Raw genomic sequence first — 17789 nt, 5'->3', positions numbered from 1 at the left:
GGCTCTTTTCCTGATCATGACTTTCAGGTATTCCAATGATTTTTAAATTATCTTTCCTAAGTCTGTTTTCCATATCAGTTGTTTTTTCAATGAGATATTTCACATTTTCTTCTAATTTTTCATTTTTTTTGTTTTGAAGTATTGATTCCTGATTTCTGTTAAATTCATCAATCTCCCTGAATTCTATTCTTTGTCTGAAGGATTTGTTCTCCTCAGAGAGTTTTCTTATCTCTTTTTCCATCTGGCCAATTTTCCTTTTTAAAGCATTCTTCTCCTCAATAACTTTTTGAACTGTTTTATCCATTTGACCTAAGCTGGTTTTTAGCATGCTATTTTCTTCAGCATTTTTTTGGATTTCCTTGACTAAGCTGCTGACTTCATTTTCATGTTTTTTCCTGCATCTCTCTCCTTTCTTTTCCCAGTTTTTCTTCCAACTCCCTCATTTGATTTTCAAAGTCTTTTTTGAGCTCTGTCATAGCCTGAGCCCAATATCTGTTTTGCTTGGAGTCTTTAGATCCAGGAGCTTGTGCTTCCTCATCTTTAGACTGAGTATTTTGATTCTTCTTGGGTTCATTTGCAAAATATTTCTCAATAGTCTTCCTTTTGTTTCTCTGCTTGCTCATTTTCCCAGCCTGGGCCTGGTTTGGGGGTGCTTCCTGAGCTTTTGGGACACTCCCACAAGGGTCTCAGTGTGTGAGGCTCTGTCCTCCCTCCTGGTCTGTGAATGACCATAAGCACCTCCCTCTGCCACAGGGCTGAGGTGGGGGGGGGGGCCCTGCTGTTCTATGGGGGGGCCTAGACTGCGATCAGGATCTGAATATGGTCAGAGCCCCAGAGTCCTGTTCCAGGGGCAGAGGACTGAGTGCAGTTTCTCTTCACTCCCCTCCCTCAGCTCAATGGGCTCATGCCCTGGGGGCTCCTGCTTAAGGGCTCTGCTGGCTTCTGTTTCCTTATCTGGGCTGCAGAAAGACCAAGCTGCTCCCTGTGTGCCCCGAGGGCTGGTCTCCATGTGCTGCTCTGGCAGAGGTCCCCTGCTGTTCCCCCACTTTGTGCCTGCTGCTCCTTGAGGTGCAGCTCTGGAGACTTCCCTGCTGCTGTGACCTGAGACTCCCAGCGCCCTGGGGCTGCCTCCAGGAGGCTGAAGTTCTTTGGCTCTGGGGGGCCACCCCTCTGGCAGGCCACCCCTCTGACCCTGGGAAGCAGAACCTTTCTGCTCTTTTCCAGGTTACCTTGAAGGAGAACTGCCTCACTGGGTCCCTTTATGGGTTCTGTCTCTCGAAAGTTTGGTTAGAGTCCTTAGCTGATGAGTTTTATCAGAGACCTCCTAAGACTGGATCCCTTCTTGTTGCCATCTTGGCTCCACCCCTCCCAGGAAGGTTTCTTAAGGAAGTATTGGTACCACATTGAATTGACTTGAGAAAGTTGGTTGGTAAATTTTAAGTGTGAACATTTACAACTCAGAAATAGACAAATTAGGGATTGATTTATTGTTTTATTGATTGTCCACTCTAGACTTAAGAAAATGATGGAGAAGATGTTAATGCAGATTAAATTTAAAAGTACCCCATGCAATATTTTATTTTAAATAGACAGGTGTTAAATGGGGTTTAGGTCCCAGGTTGTTGGAAAGACATGACAGTCCTTCAGTTACTGGACAGAGAGCAAGATCCAGAGTTCCTTAGAATGCACTGTTAAATGAAGGAGATTGTGTTAGGATCTATTTGACCAGGGTTCTCAGTAGGGATGTTGGAAGATAAAGGTGTCTCACACTGTTCTGGTGGACTCTGCCTCCCAGTTATTGGAAGCAAAACACAATATAGTTCCTATTTTTCCCAATACTGTGAATGTTATTATTATTATTATTTAAATTTAATACTTTTTTTCCAAGCTGATTATCAAAGAGAAGAAAGGAAATTTAGTGTCAATCTAGCCCAATTTAAAAGTGAATAAGACTGATTCACTTATTTAGTGAATAAGACTTATTCACTAAAAGTGAATAAGAATCATTAGATTCCATCTTTAACAAACCTAATGAATGGTTATCTAGCACCTCCTTGCAGCAAGATGACAGGGTAACTTCTGAGTACAAATCCTGCCTTGGTCACGTATTAACCTTGTGATGCACTGGCATTGGCAAACCATTTGTCCTCTCTGGGTTTCAATTCTCTCATACCTAAAATGGGGACAAGAGAACATATCTTACACAACAACTTTAGAGATTAAATGAGATAACTGTGACCAGCACTTTGCAAACTTTAAGTCAATATATAAATATTAGCTATACTATTGAAGACCACAGAGGAAAGGTGACTTTCCCATTATAGAGACAGCCTTTTCCACCTTTAGACATTAGAAATTGTTAGAAAGTCTTTCATTACATCAAACTTGAATTTTCATCTTTGAAACTTCCACAAGACTTACCTGAATTTGATAAAAGTGAAGTGAGCAGAAGTAGAACATTGAGTGCAGTTTAAAAAACTGTGATGTTCAACTACAATAGACTTCATTCTTCTCAGCAATGCAATGAAGACAAATCCAAAATATTTCTTAGAAAATGCTATCCAGATCTATAGAAAGAACTATAGAGTCTTAATGCAGATTGAAGAATGCTATTCTTAATTTATTTTTTCATGTTTTTCTACTCACAGTAAGAATAATATGAAAATATGTTTTACACGATCTTACATAAATAAGCTATAACAAATTGTTTATTGATCCAGGAAAGAGGGAGAAGAGGGAAAATTTTAGAACTCAAAATTTTATTTAAAATGAATGTCAAAAATTATGTTTATATGTAGTTAGAAGAATTATTTTTAAAAATACAAGCTCCTTGAGAGTAAAAAAAGGAAAAAGAAAAAATTTTATATATTGCTTCTAGTTATACCCTTTGAGATTCTGTAGAAGAGGAAAAAAAGTCTCATCTGTCTTGTCTTACTGATAATTTCTCTTTAAAAACTGGAAGATAGTCCCCCCCCCCTGCCTTCCCCCCCCCCCCCCCCGGTTTAACTTTCTCAGTTTCTTCAACCAATGTTCTATGGTTAAAACTATGTTCTATGGTATAAACCCAGAATCTTTGCCCATGCTAGTTATAATCCTATATATACTTGAAAACTTTTCTTGGAGCCAGGTGCCTTTGATTCAGAGACCTGATTTCTTTCCACTTCAACAACCGGTTTCTCTCCCTGAGCCAGTGTCCTTAGCTTGCAGTTGGCATTTTTCAGACTTACTAACTTTTGAAATCTAAACTCAGTTTTAGGCTTGTTTTTTTCTCTACCAAACTGAGAGATGCCTGCATGACCCAAAGCAGAGGAACAGTCTTTTATTAAGACATCTGCTAAAGCCCCCTAACCAACTGAGAACAGCAAATGGATTGATTTTGCTAGTTCCATTACTCAAGAAACAGTGTGCTTGAGCCATGACAATGCTCCCCCCCTGAAACAAGTCCATACAATATCCTCAGACCATGACTCAGCCTAAGAAACATTATTTTTCAGAGAACATTTCAGGAATACTATTTAGGAGTAGAGTATTTAAACTGACTGGGAAACCTGGACTTTCTTTTAAATGGATGCTGGCTTTTCATTTAAGAAAGCAATAATAGGATTCTAGGATTTTAGAGTGAGAAAGAAATTAGATTTGACCTAGTTTAGCCCTTTCATTTTATGGAGGAAGATCCTTTGAACCAAAGAGGTAAAGGGACTTGCCCAAGGTTATACTGACAGTAATAATAACAATGATAATTTGCACTTTAAGTTGCAAAACTCATTAGAAATATTTCACTTAATCCTCACAATAACCCTTTGAGGTAAGTGTTAATTATCGTCTCCTCTTTAGGAATTAATAAATTACACTGAAAAAATTTAAGTAACTTCTCTGGCATCTTATACCTGATTTGTATGTGCTAGTATGAGGCTATGTTTAAATTCAAGTCTTCTTGATTCCAAGTCCCTTTATCCATTACTATACCACCTAACCCCCTAATAATTATAGTAGCTGCCTATTGACTTGATGATTACAAAGTACATTTATTTATTCTCATCTGTTCTCTCATTTACATAGTGTTTAGTGCATAGTAGGGACTTAATGTTTATTGACTGACTTTTTACAGTGACTCTATCTGTTGGAATATATATATATATATATATATATATATATATATATATATATATATACATATATATGTATACATATATAAAATTCAGCTCTGGGTTTCATGTTTTAGGATAGACACTGACAAATTGGGGTATGTCCAGAGAAGGCCAGTCAGGCCAGTGGAAAGGACTGGAGATCATGCCATAGGAGGATTATGCAAAGGAATCCAGCTTGTTTAGCTTGCATAAAAGAAGACAGTGGAAACATAATAGACATCTTTAGATAGTTGGAGGACTGCCATGTCAAAGGAGATTAGATTTTTCTTGCTTTGACCCAGAGGTCAGAATCAAGAACAATTGGATTGTAGTTTCAGTGAAATGGGAAGATTTCTTTTGGCTACTTGTTTGTCCTTGTGTATAATGGCAGTGGATAGATAGTGATGAGCCTGGAGTCAGCAAAACTCATCTTCCTGAGTTCAAATCTGGCTTCAGACACTGACTAGTTGTGTGACCCTGGGCAAGTCAGCTAGCCTTGTTTGCCTCAGTTTTCTCATCTGTAAAATGAGTTGGAGAAGGAAGTGGCAAACACTTTTGTTTTTCCAAAAATATCCCAAATAGAGTTATGAAGAGTCAAACACAAATGAAATGACTGAAAAAAAAAAAACAAATAGCCCAAGTTCATGGAGTTTCTTTTGTACAAAGGCTCTAGAACATCATTAAGTTATAGGCCACAAAGATTCCTTGTCCCTAAAGTGTGAACATGTACAAGTCATGTAATCATTCTATACATTGTTTTTTTTTTGTCTGGAAAATGGGAATAATGAAGTTTGCCCTGCATACTTAACAGAAGTGTGGTGAAATAATTACTTTTAAATCATGAAATCATAAAGAAATATTGTGGTTGGTATTAATATTATTCTTAAAAAAACTTTTTTGAGCTCTAAAATCACTTGAAAATTTCCATTAATGCTCTTCCAGGGGTGGGGAACCTCTAGCCTCTGGACTATATTGGCTTGGTATTGCCAAATAACAGGTGAGGACTTGAATTTCAATAAATCTAGGTGCTTGTTAGGGGCAAGTTAATTAAATATTTGAACAAATATAGTCCCCAAATGATGCTATGAATATCCAAATGTCCCTTGTCAGAAAAAAATGTTCTCTATCCCTGCTCTACAGCAAGATCCTCAGAGGCCAGGAGAACAACATGCTCCATTTAAAAAATATACTACTCATTGTCATTGGTTCAGGAGTCAGGAAAATGGAATTATAATTTTCCTCTGCAGAAAGTAAAATAGGATTATGTTCCTTATTATGAACATGGACTAAGAAGAAAGAAAACTATAGGAATATTTGTTCTACAAAGACAGCTTTCACGGTAGTGGGCAACTATTAACTCCCTGTTTAGAAAGCAGCAAGCTAAAGCATTTAAATCCCCCCATATTTTGTTACAAGTTAAAATGTATAAGTTTCATAAAAGCCTTTATGAAAGGCAAAACTACCTTGTGAACTTTAAGAAAAGAAAACAAAGTCATCCTAAAGTTGTATTATTTTATAGATTTACAGAATATTATTAGAATTTTAGAACATGGATAATTTTAACTGGTAGAGTTTTTAAAACATAGATTGTAGAAACCAAAAGGAATCCTAGAACACAGAATATGTTCCTTTCAGAGCTGTAGAGACTCTGAGTAGAGTACATTAGAATATAGATGTCAAATCTTGAAGAAACATTTAAGCCAGAATGTTAAGAGACAGAATATCAGAGCTGGAAGGCAAGAACACAAAATGTTAAAACATAGATTGTCAAAGTTAGAAGGGACTAATACAAAAAAGGATAGAACACAGAAAAGAATAAGGATCTTAAAGACTATTTAAATATAAACTGTCGGAACTACAAAGCATCTTAGAATGTTCAATGTCAGATATAAACTATTGGAACATGGAGTGTTATAGCAGGAAAGATACTTTAGATACCTAAAATTACACTGAAAGATTCATTGTTTCTGTCACTAATAATTAAAATACATTATATATAATAGAATATAAAATATAATAGAATATATATAATGAACTAGATTCCTATAATCTATTAAAATATATTGTAAAGTCTAAGCTGAAAGGTTTTTTAGAGATCATTTAAATCATCTTCATCTGTAAAAAAGTTATATTATTATGTAATTTTACTATCTCATACTTTATGTTTCTTCCTTAAGGATATGATTTCTCTCTCATCACATTCAACTGAGATCAATGTATAACATGGAACCAATGTAAAGACTAACAGAATGCATTCTGTGGGGGGTGGGGGGGAGGGAAGCAAGAAGGGAAAATTGTAAAACTCAAAATAAGTAAAATTTTTCTTTAAAAATAAAATAAAATACGAGTATGAGTTTGAAAAAAAATAAATCATCCCCATCCTACCCCTCATTTTACTGATAAGGAAAACAAGTTTGGTGGAGATAGTTTGAGAGTCTTTGTAAAAAAAGCTGTATTGGGAGATCTTGGCTTCTAGAAAGGAAAACAAAGCTTTTTTTTTTTTTTTTTGGATTAGAGAGAGGGAAGAAAGGTGCCAAGGAACAAAAGGACATGAAAAAGATTGGTGATAAAGTCCAAGTCAAGTCCAACATCCTCGTTTTCTAATGCCTTTGGATGGGTACTTATTTTATCCTAGAAAATGAAGCAGAGAAGACAAAATGTGTTGGAAGAACTTGTGTTCTGACATCTAATCAGTACTGCTTGTAGTGCATTCATGTAATAAACATATAAAATTGTGTACAGTATACTGGACAAAGAACCTAGAATGCTATTTTAAATTCCTCTCCCCTGTCAGCTGTACCTGTTCCACTCAGTTTTAAAGCCAAGTTCAAATGTCAGGAAATCTTAGTATTCGAAGGGACCATGGTTATTGTCTAATTCAACCTCAAATCTCCAACATGACAAATTGTCATCCTGATTTTGCCAGAATTCTTCCATAATTAAAAAGGAAAGATGACCTGGGAGGATAAGGGAAGTCTAATTCTTTTCGTCACTTCAGGATGAATCTATTCCTAGTTTATTTTTATCTTTTTTCCTCTTTAATCCCTTTGTCTATTCATTAAAGTTTACTTATAGTTGCCAAACAGGTTTGTGTGTGCCTGCTATGGAAACTAAGATGATAGAAGAAGAATATTTGATCATTGAACTAAGTAACATTTACCACTCACTTGATGATATTACTTCAGTAAAGTCACAATTTCCTCAGGTTTCTGTTCTTTCATTTAAATGAGATTCAAATGTTTTGTATTACATTAGAATAAAATTAAATATGCAGTGGAAAGAATATTTTTCAGTGCTTAGCAAATAAAAGATACTCAATAAATACATATTGACTGACAGATTGATTACTTGACTTGGAATAAGGATACCTGTGTTCAAAGTTCATCTCTGATGCTATTATTGGTTAAGCCCTAGGTGAGTTGCTTATTCTTGAGCAGACATTGGAAACTTTTTTCTGTCAAGGGCCATAACTTAAAAATTAGCCTGCTATTTTGGTCACACATTTAATTAATTCACTCCTAACAAACTCCTAGATTTATTGAATAGCAAGACCCTCCTGTAGTTGCCTTGGCAGCAGCAGACTCCATGATTTGATGGGCTTTATACTTCCCATTGATCTGACATCCACTGCCCTTATTTTAGAGAATCAGTTTCCTTTTCTGTAAAATGAGAATGTTATATTAAATGTCATTTGATGTTCCTTCTATATCTATCATCTTTCTGTAATTCTTTAAATATTATTAAAATATTATATTAATATTTTAAAATATTGCGTGTAATATTGTGTATTGTGTGCAAGTTTGATCTTCAAGTTCTCTTCCTAAGTTGGATTTGTTTTCTTGCTCCTATCCATCTGCCTTTTCTTCTCTGATTACTACTCTTCAATCACTCTAATGTTTCCCCCTCATCTTCTTGGTTAGACAGATGCTCAGTTCTAGAATTCTGCTCCCTGATTTCCAATGCTTCTCCCTTCCCTCCCAAAACTTCTGCTTCTCATTACCCAATCTAGTTTCCACTAGTTTCCAGTAAAATGGGGCCAGTGAGTCAGTATGGCATAGATGAGGGATCTAATTCAACTTCTGCTGCTTACTGACTGTGTCAATTTGAATAACTCTTTTAACCTTTCAGGAAAGTGGTAACTCTTTAAGACAAGTTGCAAAGGAATCTGCATTGGAAGCTAGGGATTTTTTCACAGAGAGTTCCTTACATCTAAGAAATCACATCCTGAAATCATCCTAAAATTGGAATATCCCTAAGATGTTTTTTCTGGTACTGTTCTTCAAATTGAAATTAATCTCAGTTATATAAATTACAAGGTGGGTGTTCCTGGAAGAAACAACTTGGGGTAGTAGATAGAGATAGAGTGATGTATACCTGGTTTCAAGTATTCTATATTGAACAATATTGAATAGTAAGTAGACAGTTGCAAATTGTTTACCTTCTCACTGCTTCAAAGTCTAGAAATTCCAGCAACAATACTGACCTTATCCTTAAGGGGAAGCGTTCCTTAGCTTTGAAGTAACAGAAGCTATCCCTTTTTATTATTATCTTGGTTGTTTAATCACAGGGCTTTTGTTTTGTTTTATTTCTTTTATCTTTTACAGTTGTTTCACCAATAACTAAAAGCACCTAATAAAGGAATGCATTTAGGAAAAAGAAAATGGAGTATTCATAAATCAAAGCATTTCCAAACTATAAGATAAAGCCTGTCATCCTCAAGAAAAAGAGTTCTACCAGGAAATGAGACTGACAATCATTTGACTGTTGACTGTGGGTCTTGAACTGCTTTGGGCAGGGGGAATGAATTAGGGGAAATGGGAATTCACTTTATTCAGAAACTCTTTTAAACCAGAGAGGAGGAGTGGTCCCAAGAGGTTTTCAGTTTGATGGACTCTTCTGCCATCAGAAAAAATGATCATATAATTTAGAAGTTTGCCTTTCAATTAACTGGGCACAGCAGCTTTTTATTTAATGTAATTCCTACATAATCCAATTTTGGTTTCTGTTAATAGAGCCTCAGGGACTTCCTTATTGTGCTGTTTCATAAACTTGCTGAGAAACACTCCCAAGATTAAGGGCTGATAATGGTGTCCTCCAGCTGTTGGCTCCCTTACTCTGCTTTGGGAGGAGAGAGAGAGGGTATAGAGAAAATAGAAGACCAGATGCTTCTACTGGCAGGACTCTCAGATTGTTGGACTTAGGGTTCCAGGCTAGCCTAATATGTGTACTGATATCTCTCAATGTCTTGTGTTACCATTTATGTCCATTGTAACTGGAATTGGTGCAGTAAAATGGAAAAGGCTCTGATTTTGAAGTTGAAGAAACATGTTCAAATTCCTGCTCCCTTATTAGTTGTTATAGTTCTATCTCATGTAAAACCAATATAAACCTGTTTTCTCATGAGACCCTGTCAATCTCAGAGGGCTGTAATGAAGGAAGTTAATATCAAAGTACTAGAGAAATGTATGAAGTGTTCTGGAATGATCCTATGCGAGTGAATGAGAGGTTCATTAACTTTGACTAAGAGATTCAATCTATGTCTCAAGAAGGTCAAAAATAGAAAGACCAAACACATATCAGAATATTTAAAGTAGTATTTTATAGAGTGGTAAAGATCTGAAAACAAAGTCAGTGACCATTTTGTGGGGTGGCTGTCCAAACAAACTGTGGTACATAAATTCAATGAAATATTACTTCATGGTAAGAAATTATGAATATAAATATTTAATAAAGCACAGGATTTGCATAAATTGATGCAAAGTGAAGTAACAACCAGGAAAATAATATTGATAATGACTCCACAATGTAAATGCAAAGGAAAAAACCAATAAAAAAATGAATGGCATATCTGTATTATTAATGATCAAGCCAAGACCTAAAGAGGGGAAAAATGAATCTCCCTTCTTTGCAGAGGTGGGTACTATGGGTGTGTACTCAACTGATGTATTAATTCATTTTACTGAGCTGTACCCCCTCACCCTTTATATTATTTCTTACTTGAATCTTTCATTGGGGAGAATGGGCAAAGAGATATGTTTTCAAATAAAAATGATTTGAAAATGAAAGGCATCAATACTAATATTGAAGAAATGTTTGAGTTATAGAAATTTACAGAGGAGCATTTACTTTTATATTCTCAAAGAAACTGGAAACCTCAACAAATTAACTATTTATTTGGTTTAGATCTATAGAGCATCTACACATCTACTTGACAAGAGAAAATATCAAAAACTTTAGGCATCTGTCAAATTAACCTATGTGAAGCATTTTTCTCCAGAAAGTTTTGACAAAGAAATACATGAATAAAAGAGGCTCCATAAACAGATAGTCTCAGAAACTCAGAGTACACTGATTCTGATATTCTTTCCAACCATTCAATTCATCCACTGGCAGAAGGGACTTGCCTGAGAATTGGCAAATTCTAATCATAGAGAATCTTTAAGTGGAATATGATGACATCTTGTCAGGATTGCTATAGATGGCATGTTTTTTTTAATCAGGTGAAAATTAGAAAGGCGATTTCTGAGATTGCTTCCAATTGAGCAATTGTGGGATACATGGAGTATTAGTAATGATCAGGTGCTAAACATAGCAAGGTATTAAATCAAAGAATGATTAAATCACAAATTATAGAATAATAGTGTCTATGTTGGAAGAGATTTTGTAAGCCAGCTATTCCAACCTATACTTGAATAATATTTCCATACTGATTAATGAATCAGTGTGGAAAGTGGTCATGCAGTCCTACTCAAAGACCTCTAGTGATAAGAATCATGTTGGGAAATATTGAAGGCAAAAGGAAAGGAGGATAGCAAAGGATGAGATGAATGGATAGTTTCATGGAAGCAATGACCAAGAGTTATACAGACTTCAAGAATCAATCAAATTAAGTATAGGAAAGTGTAGAGTGCTATGTTTCCTGGGGTCACAAAGATTTGGACATGATAGTATGAACAAATAATTTAATTGAAATAAAATGATGTGGTGTAATGCTTAATGACAGTTTGGAATGATGGACTCAAGGGAGATGACATTCTATAGGGGAAATGTAAAGCTCTATGCAATTTACACCACAAGTCTAGGCCTTATCACTATATTTTCATTTACAGAATTGCATAACTTAACATTTGGAAGGTACCTCAGTGACCATATAGTCCAATCCAAATTCAAAAAGATCATTTAAGTTCAAAATGATGGAGTTGTGACTAGACAGCACCTTGAATGAAGAAAGATCTGGATTTGCTAAGTGGACTGAAAGATCATTAGATTAACGATGTCACATGAAAGTCAAAAAGGTTAATGAGATTGGAGTCAGAACAAAAATTTTTTAATGTCTGTGCTATGCACTTTATAAATAGTATCTCATTTGATCACAACAAAGCTGGAAGGTCTGTGCTCTGAGAGAAATTATTATTAATGATCAATGATTTGGGAAGATCCTGAATTCCTTTTTTTTCTTTAGTCTTTATTTCAAAGTTCTTCTCTTGGAGGACATTAATAATAATGAAATTGAATTAAATCTCCTCAATCTTAGTCAGATCCCATCCAAACTTACAAGGAATTAAATTTAATTTAGTTAAGTCCATTGTGTTCTACTCAGGGTTGGATGGGGATAAATTTTTTAATTAGATTGTCCAAATATGGGGGTGACAAAGAATTGGAAATTGAGGGGATGACCATCATATGGGGAATGACTGAACAAGTTGTTGAATAAGAATGTAATGGAATACTACTGTGTTATAAGAAATGATGAATTCAATGAGCTTAGAAAAACATTGAAATATTTGCACAAAATAATGAAGAGAGAAATAAGCAGAACCAAGAGAACATTGTATACGTTAACTGCAATAATGTTTTGAGGATGACTTCGAGACAATAAATCATTTTGACTATCATAAATACCGAAATAACTGTAAAGGACACATAAAGACACTATTTGAATGACTAGAAAGAACTGATTAATAGAAAGTTGTATAGAATAATCATATATATGTAATATATATTTTATACACACACACATACACACACACACACACACACACACACACATATATACCTATTTGTATCTCATGGTGGTCTTCTGTGGGGACAGGAGAGGAAAGGGAAAAAAGGTAAATCTATATGATAGTATCACTGTATATTTAAAAGGAATATATTATACATAGTAGATTTTCAATTTCAAGTGTAATCATCTTTTTAAATTATACTATGACATGGAAACATTTGTTTTATTACATGAATTAAAATAAAATAAATTTTTAAAAATTTGGGTGATGGAAAGTAATGTGAAATCAAACTAGAAAGACTTGATAGAACCATATTGTAACATATTTTAAATGGTCAAAAAGAGGAGTTTGTATCTTATCCTCAAGGCAATAGGTTGTTGCTCCAATTTCTTGAGCACAAAAATGACATTGTCAGACCTGTGTTTTCAGAGAATCAATTTGGCAGCTAGTTAAAGAGGAGATTAGAGAAAAGAGAGACTAGATGCAGGGAGAAAAATTGAGATGCTAGTTCAATGGTCCATACAAGAGATTATAAGAACCTGAACTATGATGGGTATAATGTGAAGGGAGAGAAGACAACAGTTGCAAGAGTTGGAAATATGTGGCAACTGAGGAGATAAGAAACAAAGAGAAGGAGAGGCAATGGAGTCCCATTCCTAGACTTTTAACTTTGGTGCTGAATAGTGGTTGATGTTTTAGATAGAAATAGACAAAATGAGGGAGGGAAATGTTCTAGGACAGAGATAATGGGTTCTCTCTGTTGGATATACTGAATTTTGGATGTCAATGGAGAAACAAGGAGATATTCAGCTAGTTATTAATGATGTGGGAAAAAGCAAAGAGGACTAGATATATAGCTGTGTGTGTCACATGCATGGAATAAGAGAGAATGTTTGTCCACAAGAAATAAACTAATAAAAGAGATTAAAACATACACAAGGGTAAGGTGCACCTTGAACCCTATTGATGTAAACATAGGAAGCCCAAACTTCTGGATTGAATCACTCAATCAATCAGTCAAAGGTATAAATTAAATGTGAACAGCTTTAAGCAAATTTGGATTGTGGAGGTTTTTTTTGCAGAGAAATAAGAATTAAAGCAATGGGAGTATATGATATTTTCAGTGAAAAGAGTATAGAGAAAGGAGGAACAAAATATTGAAGAACAAGCAGCCTTGATGAGCATTCAGAGTTAGACTGTGTGGGGAAGAAGATAAATAACAATCATTATAAAATTATTAAGAATGGTCCTTTACAATTTACAAAGAACTTTCACTATTTTCTTCAATTCTCAAGGTAGTCATATATACATATTTCAAATGTTATTATTTCCATTCTAATAAGAAAGAAACTCAGAATGAGGAGAATGACTTGCCCACCTTCATAGTTAGAAAGGCAAAATTGGCATATGAACCTGTGTCCTTTTGCTACTCTAATGACCTGCCTTGTAGGAATTTTACTTTCTCATATTTTAAATTTGTTGGACTTGAAAGAAAAATAGACACACCTAGGCAATGGAAACCATTGTGGTTCAGCAGAAGGTATTTAGACTTTGGAATCCAAAGTATTGGGTTTGAAACTCAACTGTACAATCCCCAAAAAACTTTGGAGAAGTTGTTTAATCTCTCTTGGCTTCAGTTTTCTCATCTGTAAAATAAGAGGGCTTTATTAGATGACCTTATGGATACCTTCTAGGTCTAAATCTGTAATCCTATAATCTTAGGAATGATGACAAAGAGAAGATTATTATTCATATTTATTGGAAAACAGTAACTATGGAAAATAGCAGTGAAATGACTAGTTTATGGTCACACACAGCTAAGAAGTACCAGACACAGATACATGTATCTGGGACTGTGAAGTCTGGAGTGTTTTCGTTTTTTCCATGCAGGTCCATTTGAGCTTAAAGATTTTTTCTTTCTTAGCTGATTTAACTTTCCCACTGGGAACATATTTACCATGATTAATTTGTTTTGCAAAATATTCTTTCATAAATAGTGCAAAAGTCAATTTCAGCCCAGCTCTGTCCAGAATCCTACAAATTCTATATTAGTGAGGGCCTAGCTAATGATGTTTTACTGTATTAAAATAATAATTCAAAATTATTTAACTTTGGTTTGTGTGAATAAAATATGTCTTGAATGGGAAAAAGTTTAGTCAGAGCCTTTGAAGATAATAACACTAGCTCACATTAGCCTAGTAATTTTATGTTTCCCAAACACATATTATATATTCTCTCCTATAAGTCAAAAAAAATGTGAGGTAATTAGCACAAGTATTGTTATATAGACAGACCATCTGATAGGCAGACCTGGCAGGAAGTAAGTAACCAGTAAGCACTTTCTACCCCTCATTCCCTTCCCCATCCCTGATCTGTATAGTTTCCACAGTTCTAGAAGGTGTAAATACAGACAGTATAGTATAACTTTCTTTTTCAGGCTTCCTACCAATGCTCGCTTCTTTTCTCTTCTCTCCTTCCTAAATGGATGCTTGCAGAAAATATTTAAATCATTGTTCATCAAAATAAAAATTATCCAAATAAAATAATTGCTTAACAGAATACTGTGCTTAAGGAGCAGGCTGTAACTTATGGTTTCTAAAGAACCTTAAGGAAATAAGACATAGCAATAATTTACTTTAGCAGAATCCCATTGGAGATTCAGATTAGGAAGAAAAAAAGAGTTTCTGATCTCATCTAACCCACAAAAAGATAAGGGCTATGTCAGAAAATGTCCTATGAAATTCTTTCCAAACTATGTTAGAGAAATGAAGGGAACCAAATAAACCTCAAGTGTAAGACTTTATATTTAGCCCTATTGAATGTAATCTAATTAAATTCAGCCCAATTTTCTAGGCTCTCAAGCTGTTTTGGGATCTGAACACAATCATTCAATGTGTTTTTTAGCTATCTTTCCCAGAAAATACAAAATCATCATGCTGAAAACAAGAAGCAGGGTTGGAGTGGTGAGAAAGAAGAGAGAGAGAGAGAGAGAGAGAGAGAGAGAGAGAGAGAGAGAGAGAGAGAGAGAGAGAGAGAGAGAGGAGAATGGAGCTTGAGAGGAAGAAAAGGGAGGAATAGGAGAGGAGGGGAGGAAATAGCTTTATTCTTCATGTTGATGTTTTTTAAAACTTTAGAATATATAAATATATATGTATATATGTCTGCATTCTACATATCTATGCAAATATATTACATTATAATAGGGTTATATAAAATGCTGTTTATTCTAGCATATCTATTTTTACTTTGTCTGATCATGTAAATGTCTGTTACTTCTCTATATACATAACTTAGATGGATATATAAGAGATCATAAAAAATCATTTAGGTCTCTCTTCTTCAAGGTTTAAATAAATTTACTTTGAAAGAGTATATAAGAGGGGACTATGGGTGAAGAGGATTAATTATTAGACCTAGATTAGATCTTCTAGCACAACTAGGTATTATAATTACAGACTGATTTTGCCTAATTCTTCTGAGTCCCATTCATTTTTTAATACACTATGAAACTTTAAAAATATCATTATATTTTGTTAAATATTTCTCAATTATGTTTTAAAATATTTTAAAAATTCATTTAAAAAGTTAAACTCCAGGTTCTCTTCCTCCCTCCTTCATTCATTGAGAAGGCAAACAATGTGATATCTATTATGTGTGTGAAGTCATGCAAAACATAATTCTATATTAACCTTATTGCAAAATACATATACATATATGAAAAGAAATAAAGTTAAAAAGTTTTAAAAAGTATGCTTTAATATGCACTCAGAGTTAGTTTTTTTTCTCTCTGGAGATGAAAAGATTTTTTCATCATGCCTTCTTTGAAATTATCTTAATCATTGTCTTGATCAATATAACTATATCTTTCACAGTTGATTATTGTTACAATACTGTGGTTACTAATATACTATTAATCCTGGATCAAATTTGGTTCTAGAACTGCTAATTATTGAATAATGTCTCTATATTAAACAAGGGGAATACTGGACAGAACTATTGTCAACCTGACAGGAGTCTCCCCTTTCCAAGAAGAATCATCACCACCACTTATCTGAAGCTAAATTTTCAATGTTCCCACAGATCCAATTGGGATAGATTCAGCATAGCAGTCACTTCTTTATCATGACTTCAGTATAAAACCATGATTTTATTAACACTACAGTAAATGGCCTATTGACAAGAAGATGGCAGGAAAGATGAGTGAATAGTTTTCATATTAAGAGACCCATTTGCATTTTAACATTTATAAGGCATAGAAAGAATGTTTAATTTAATTTGAAAATTTAAAAAGCAATTCTTATTCTCCCAAAGGGGTTGAAAGGTTAGTGACCTATTTTAGAGTGTTCCTCTTGAGAACTGTCTTGAGAAATATAGCCTGTTGGACAGGGTGGATAAATAACACACAAACTTTTTTTTTCTTCTTTTTTTTTCTTTTTTGAGAGGTTGGAAAGTTTTTCCTCCTAGTAATATTTCTCAATCGCTAAGGATCACATCTAATGGTCCTTTTTATGTCTTATCCTTCTGTCTTACTTTAGAGGCAGCTAGAATTCTCACTAGAGTCTATTCTGGAACTCAGGAAAATCCTGTGCAAATGTAAATTTCTTGGAGTTATAGGGTCTTAAGACCTCAGAATTTAATTAATCAGGGGTTTATACTGAACCCCCCCAAAAGGAATCCCCACTATAATTTGACAGCAAGGAGTCATTTAGTTTCTGCATAAATCCCACCAGGGAAGAGGAATTTTCTACTTCTTGAGTCAGATCATTCTGCTCTTGGACAGAAACACTCATTAGAATTGTTCTTTTTCCCTGAAATCCTGTCTGTATTGATCACTTTGCAATTTCTGCTCATTGTTCCTTGTTCTGCCTTCTGGCCAATTAGATCAAACAATAAAGACAACAGTAACCACAGCAACAACAATAGGTGTCCTTCATGTTTGAAGAAGATCACACCAACTTGCACATTCTGTTTATCATAGTGAGGGGAGTGTTGTGCAAAGACATCTTTCTCATTTTTCTTTCCAGAACTGTTTCATCTGATGACCTGGTAGGGAAACAGAACTTCTGTCAAGGTCTATATGCTGCAGGAGTCCTTGCCCTTGGATATGGCTTACTTCCTGCATCAACAAGGCATCATATTGCCCCTACAATTTGGGGCAAAAGCATTAATATATGAACTCTGGCAGCAACTGGAGAAAAAAATGTTCAACAGTGTGACAAAGTCAACCTCTCCTTCAGAAGTCCATCCTGCTCCACTCTATAAGTACACTCTCCAAGGCTGGAGGTCACCAGACACTGCTGGAACCACAGTGTTTCCCAAGGCCTCTCTCAGGTGAATCCTTTTCAGAGTGTCCCTGTCCTCTCCTGGGGCTCCTGCCAGCTTCTTCAGGATCTGTTTCTGCTTCTCTAAGCCCAAGATCACATTAACATTTTTTTTTTGATGATATCTATTTTGCTCAAACATTGACCTTGTAGTCCATTAAACTTTGAATTCTTTTTTTGGATGCTCTGTTATCTTTCTAATAATGTCTCTCTTATCTTGCACTTTTGAAATTGATTTTTTATACCCAAAGTGTAAGAATTTACTTTTAATTCTATTGATTTTAATTTAATTAGATTCAGTTCAAAGTTCTAAGGTGTCAAACTCTAAAATCTGA

At 34.8% G+C, this 17789-nt stretch overlaps 1 long non-coding RNA gene across 1 annotated transcript in view; it reads left to right on the top strand.

Moving 5' to 3' along the window:
* Positions 1 to 17458, top strand: part of LOC141499831 (uncharacterized) — a 191434-nt gene extending 173976 nt beyond the window's left edge. Inside the window, exon 3 of the long non-coding RNA XR_012471772.1 lies at positions 17158 to 17458. This is a non-coding gene — a long non-coding RNA (uncharacterized LOC141499831). The remainder of the gene's footprint in view (positions 1 to 17157) is intronic.
* Positions 17459 to 17789: the final 331 nt, after the last annotated feature.

This window comes from Macrotis lagotis, chromosome X, assembly GCF_037893015.1.
Source record: "Macrotis lagotis isolate mMagLag1 chromosome X, bilby.v1.9.chrom.fasta, whole genome shotgun sequence".
NCBI lineage: Eukaryota > Metazoa > Chordata > Mammalia > Peramelemorphia > Peramelidae > Macrotis > Macrotis lagotis.
This window is presented reverse-complemented; position numbering and strand designations above follow the sequence as displayed.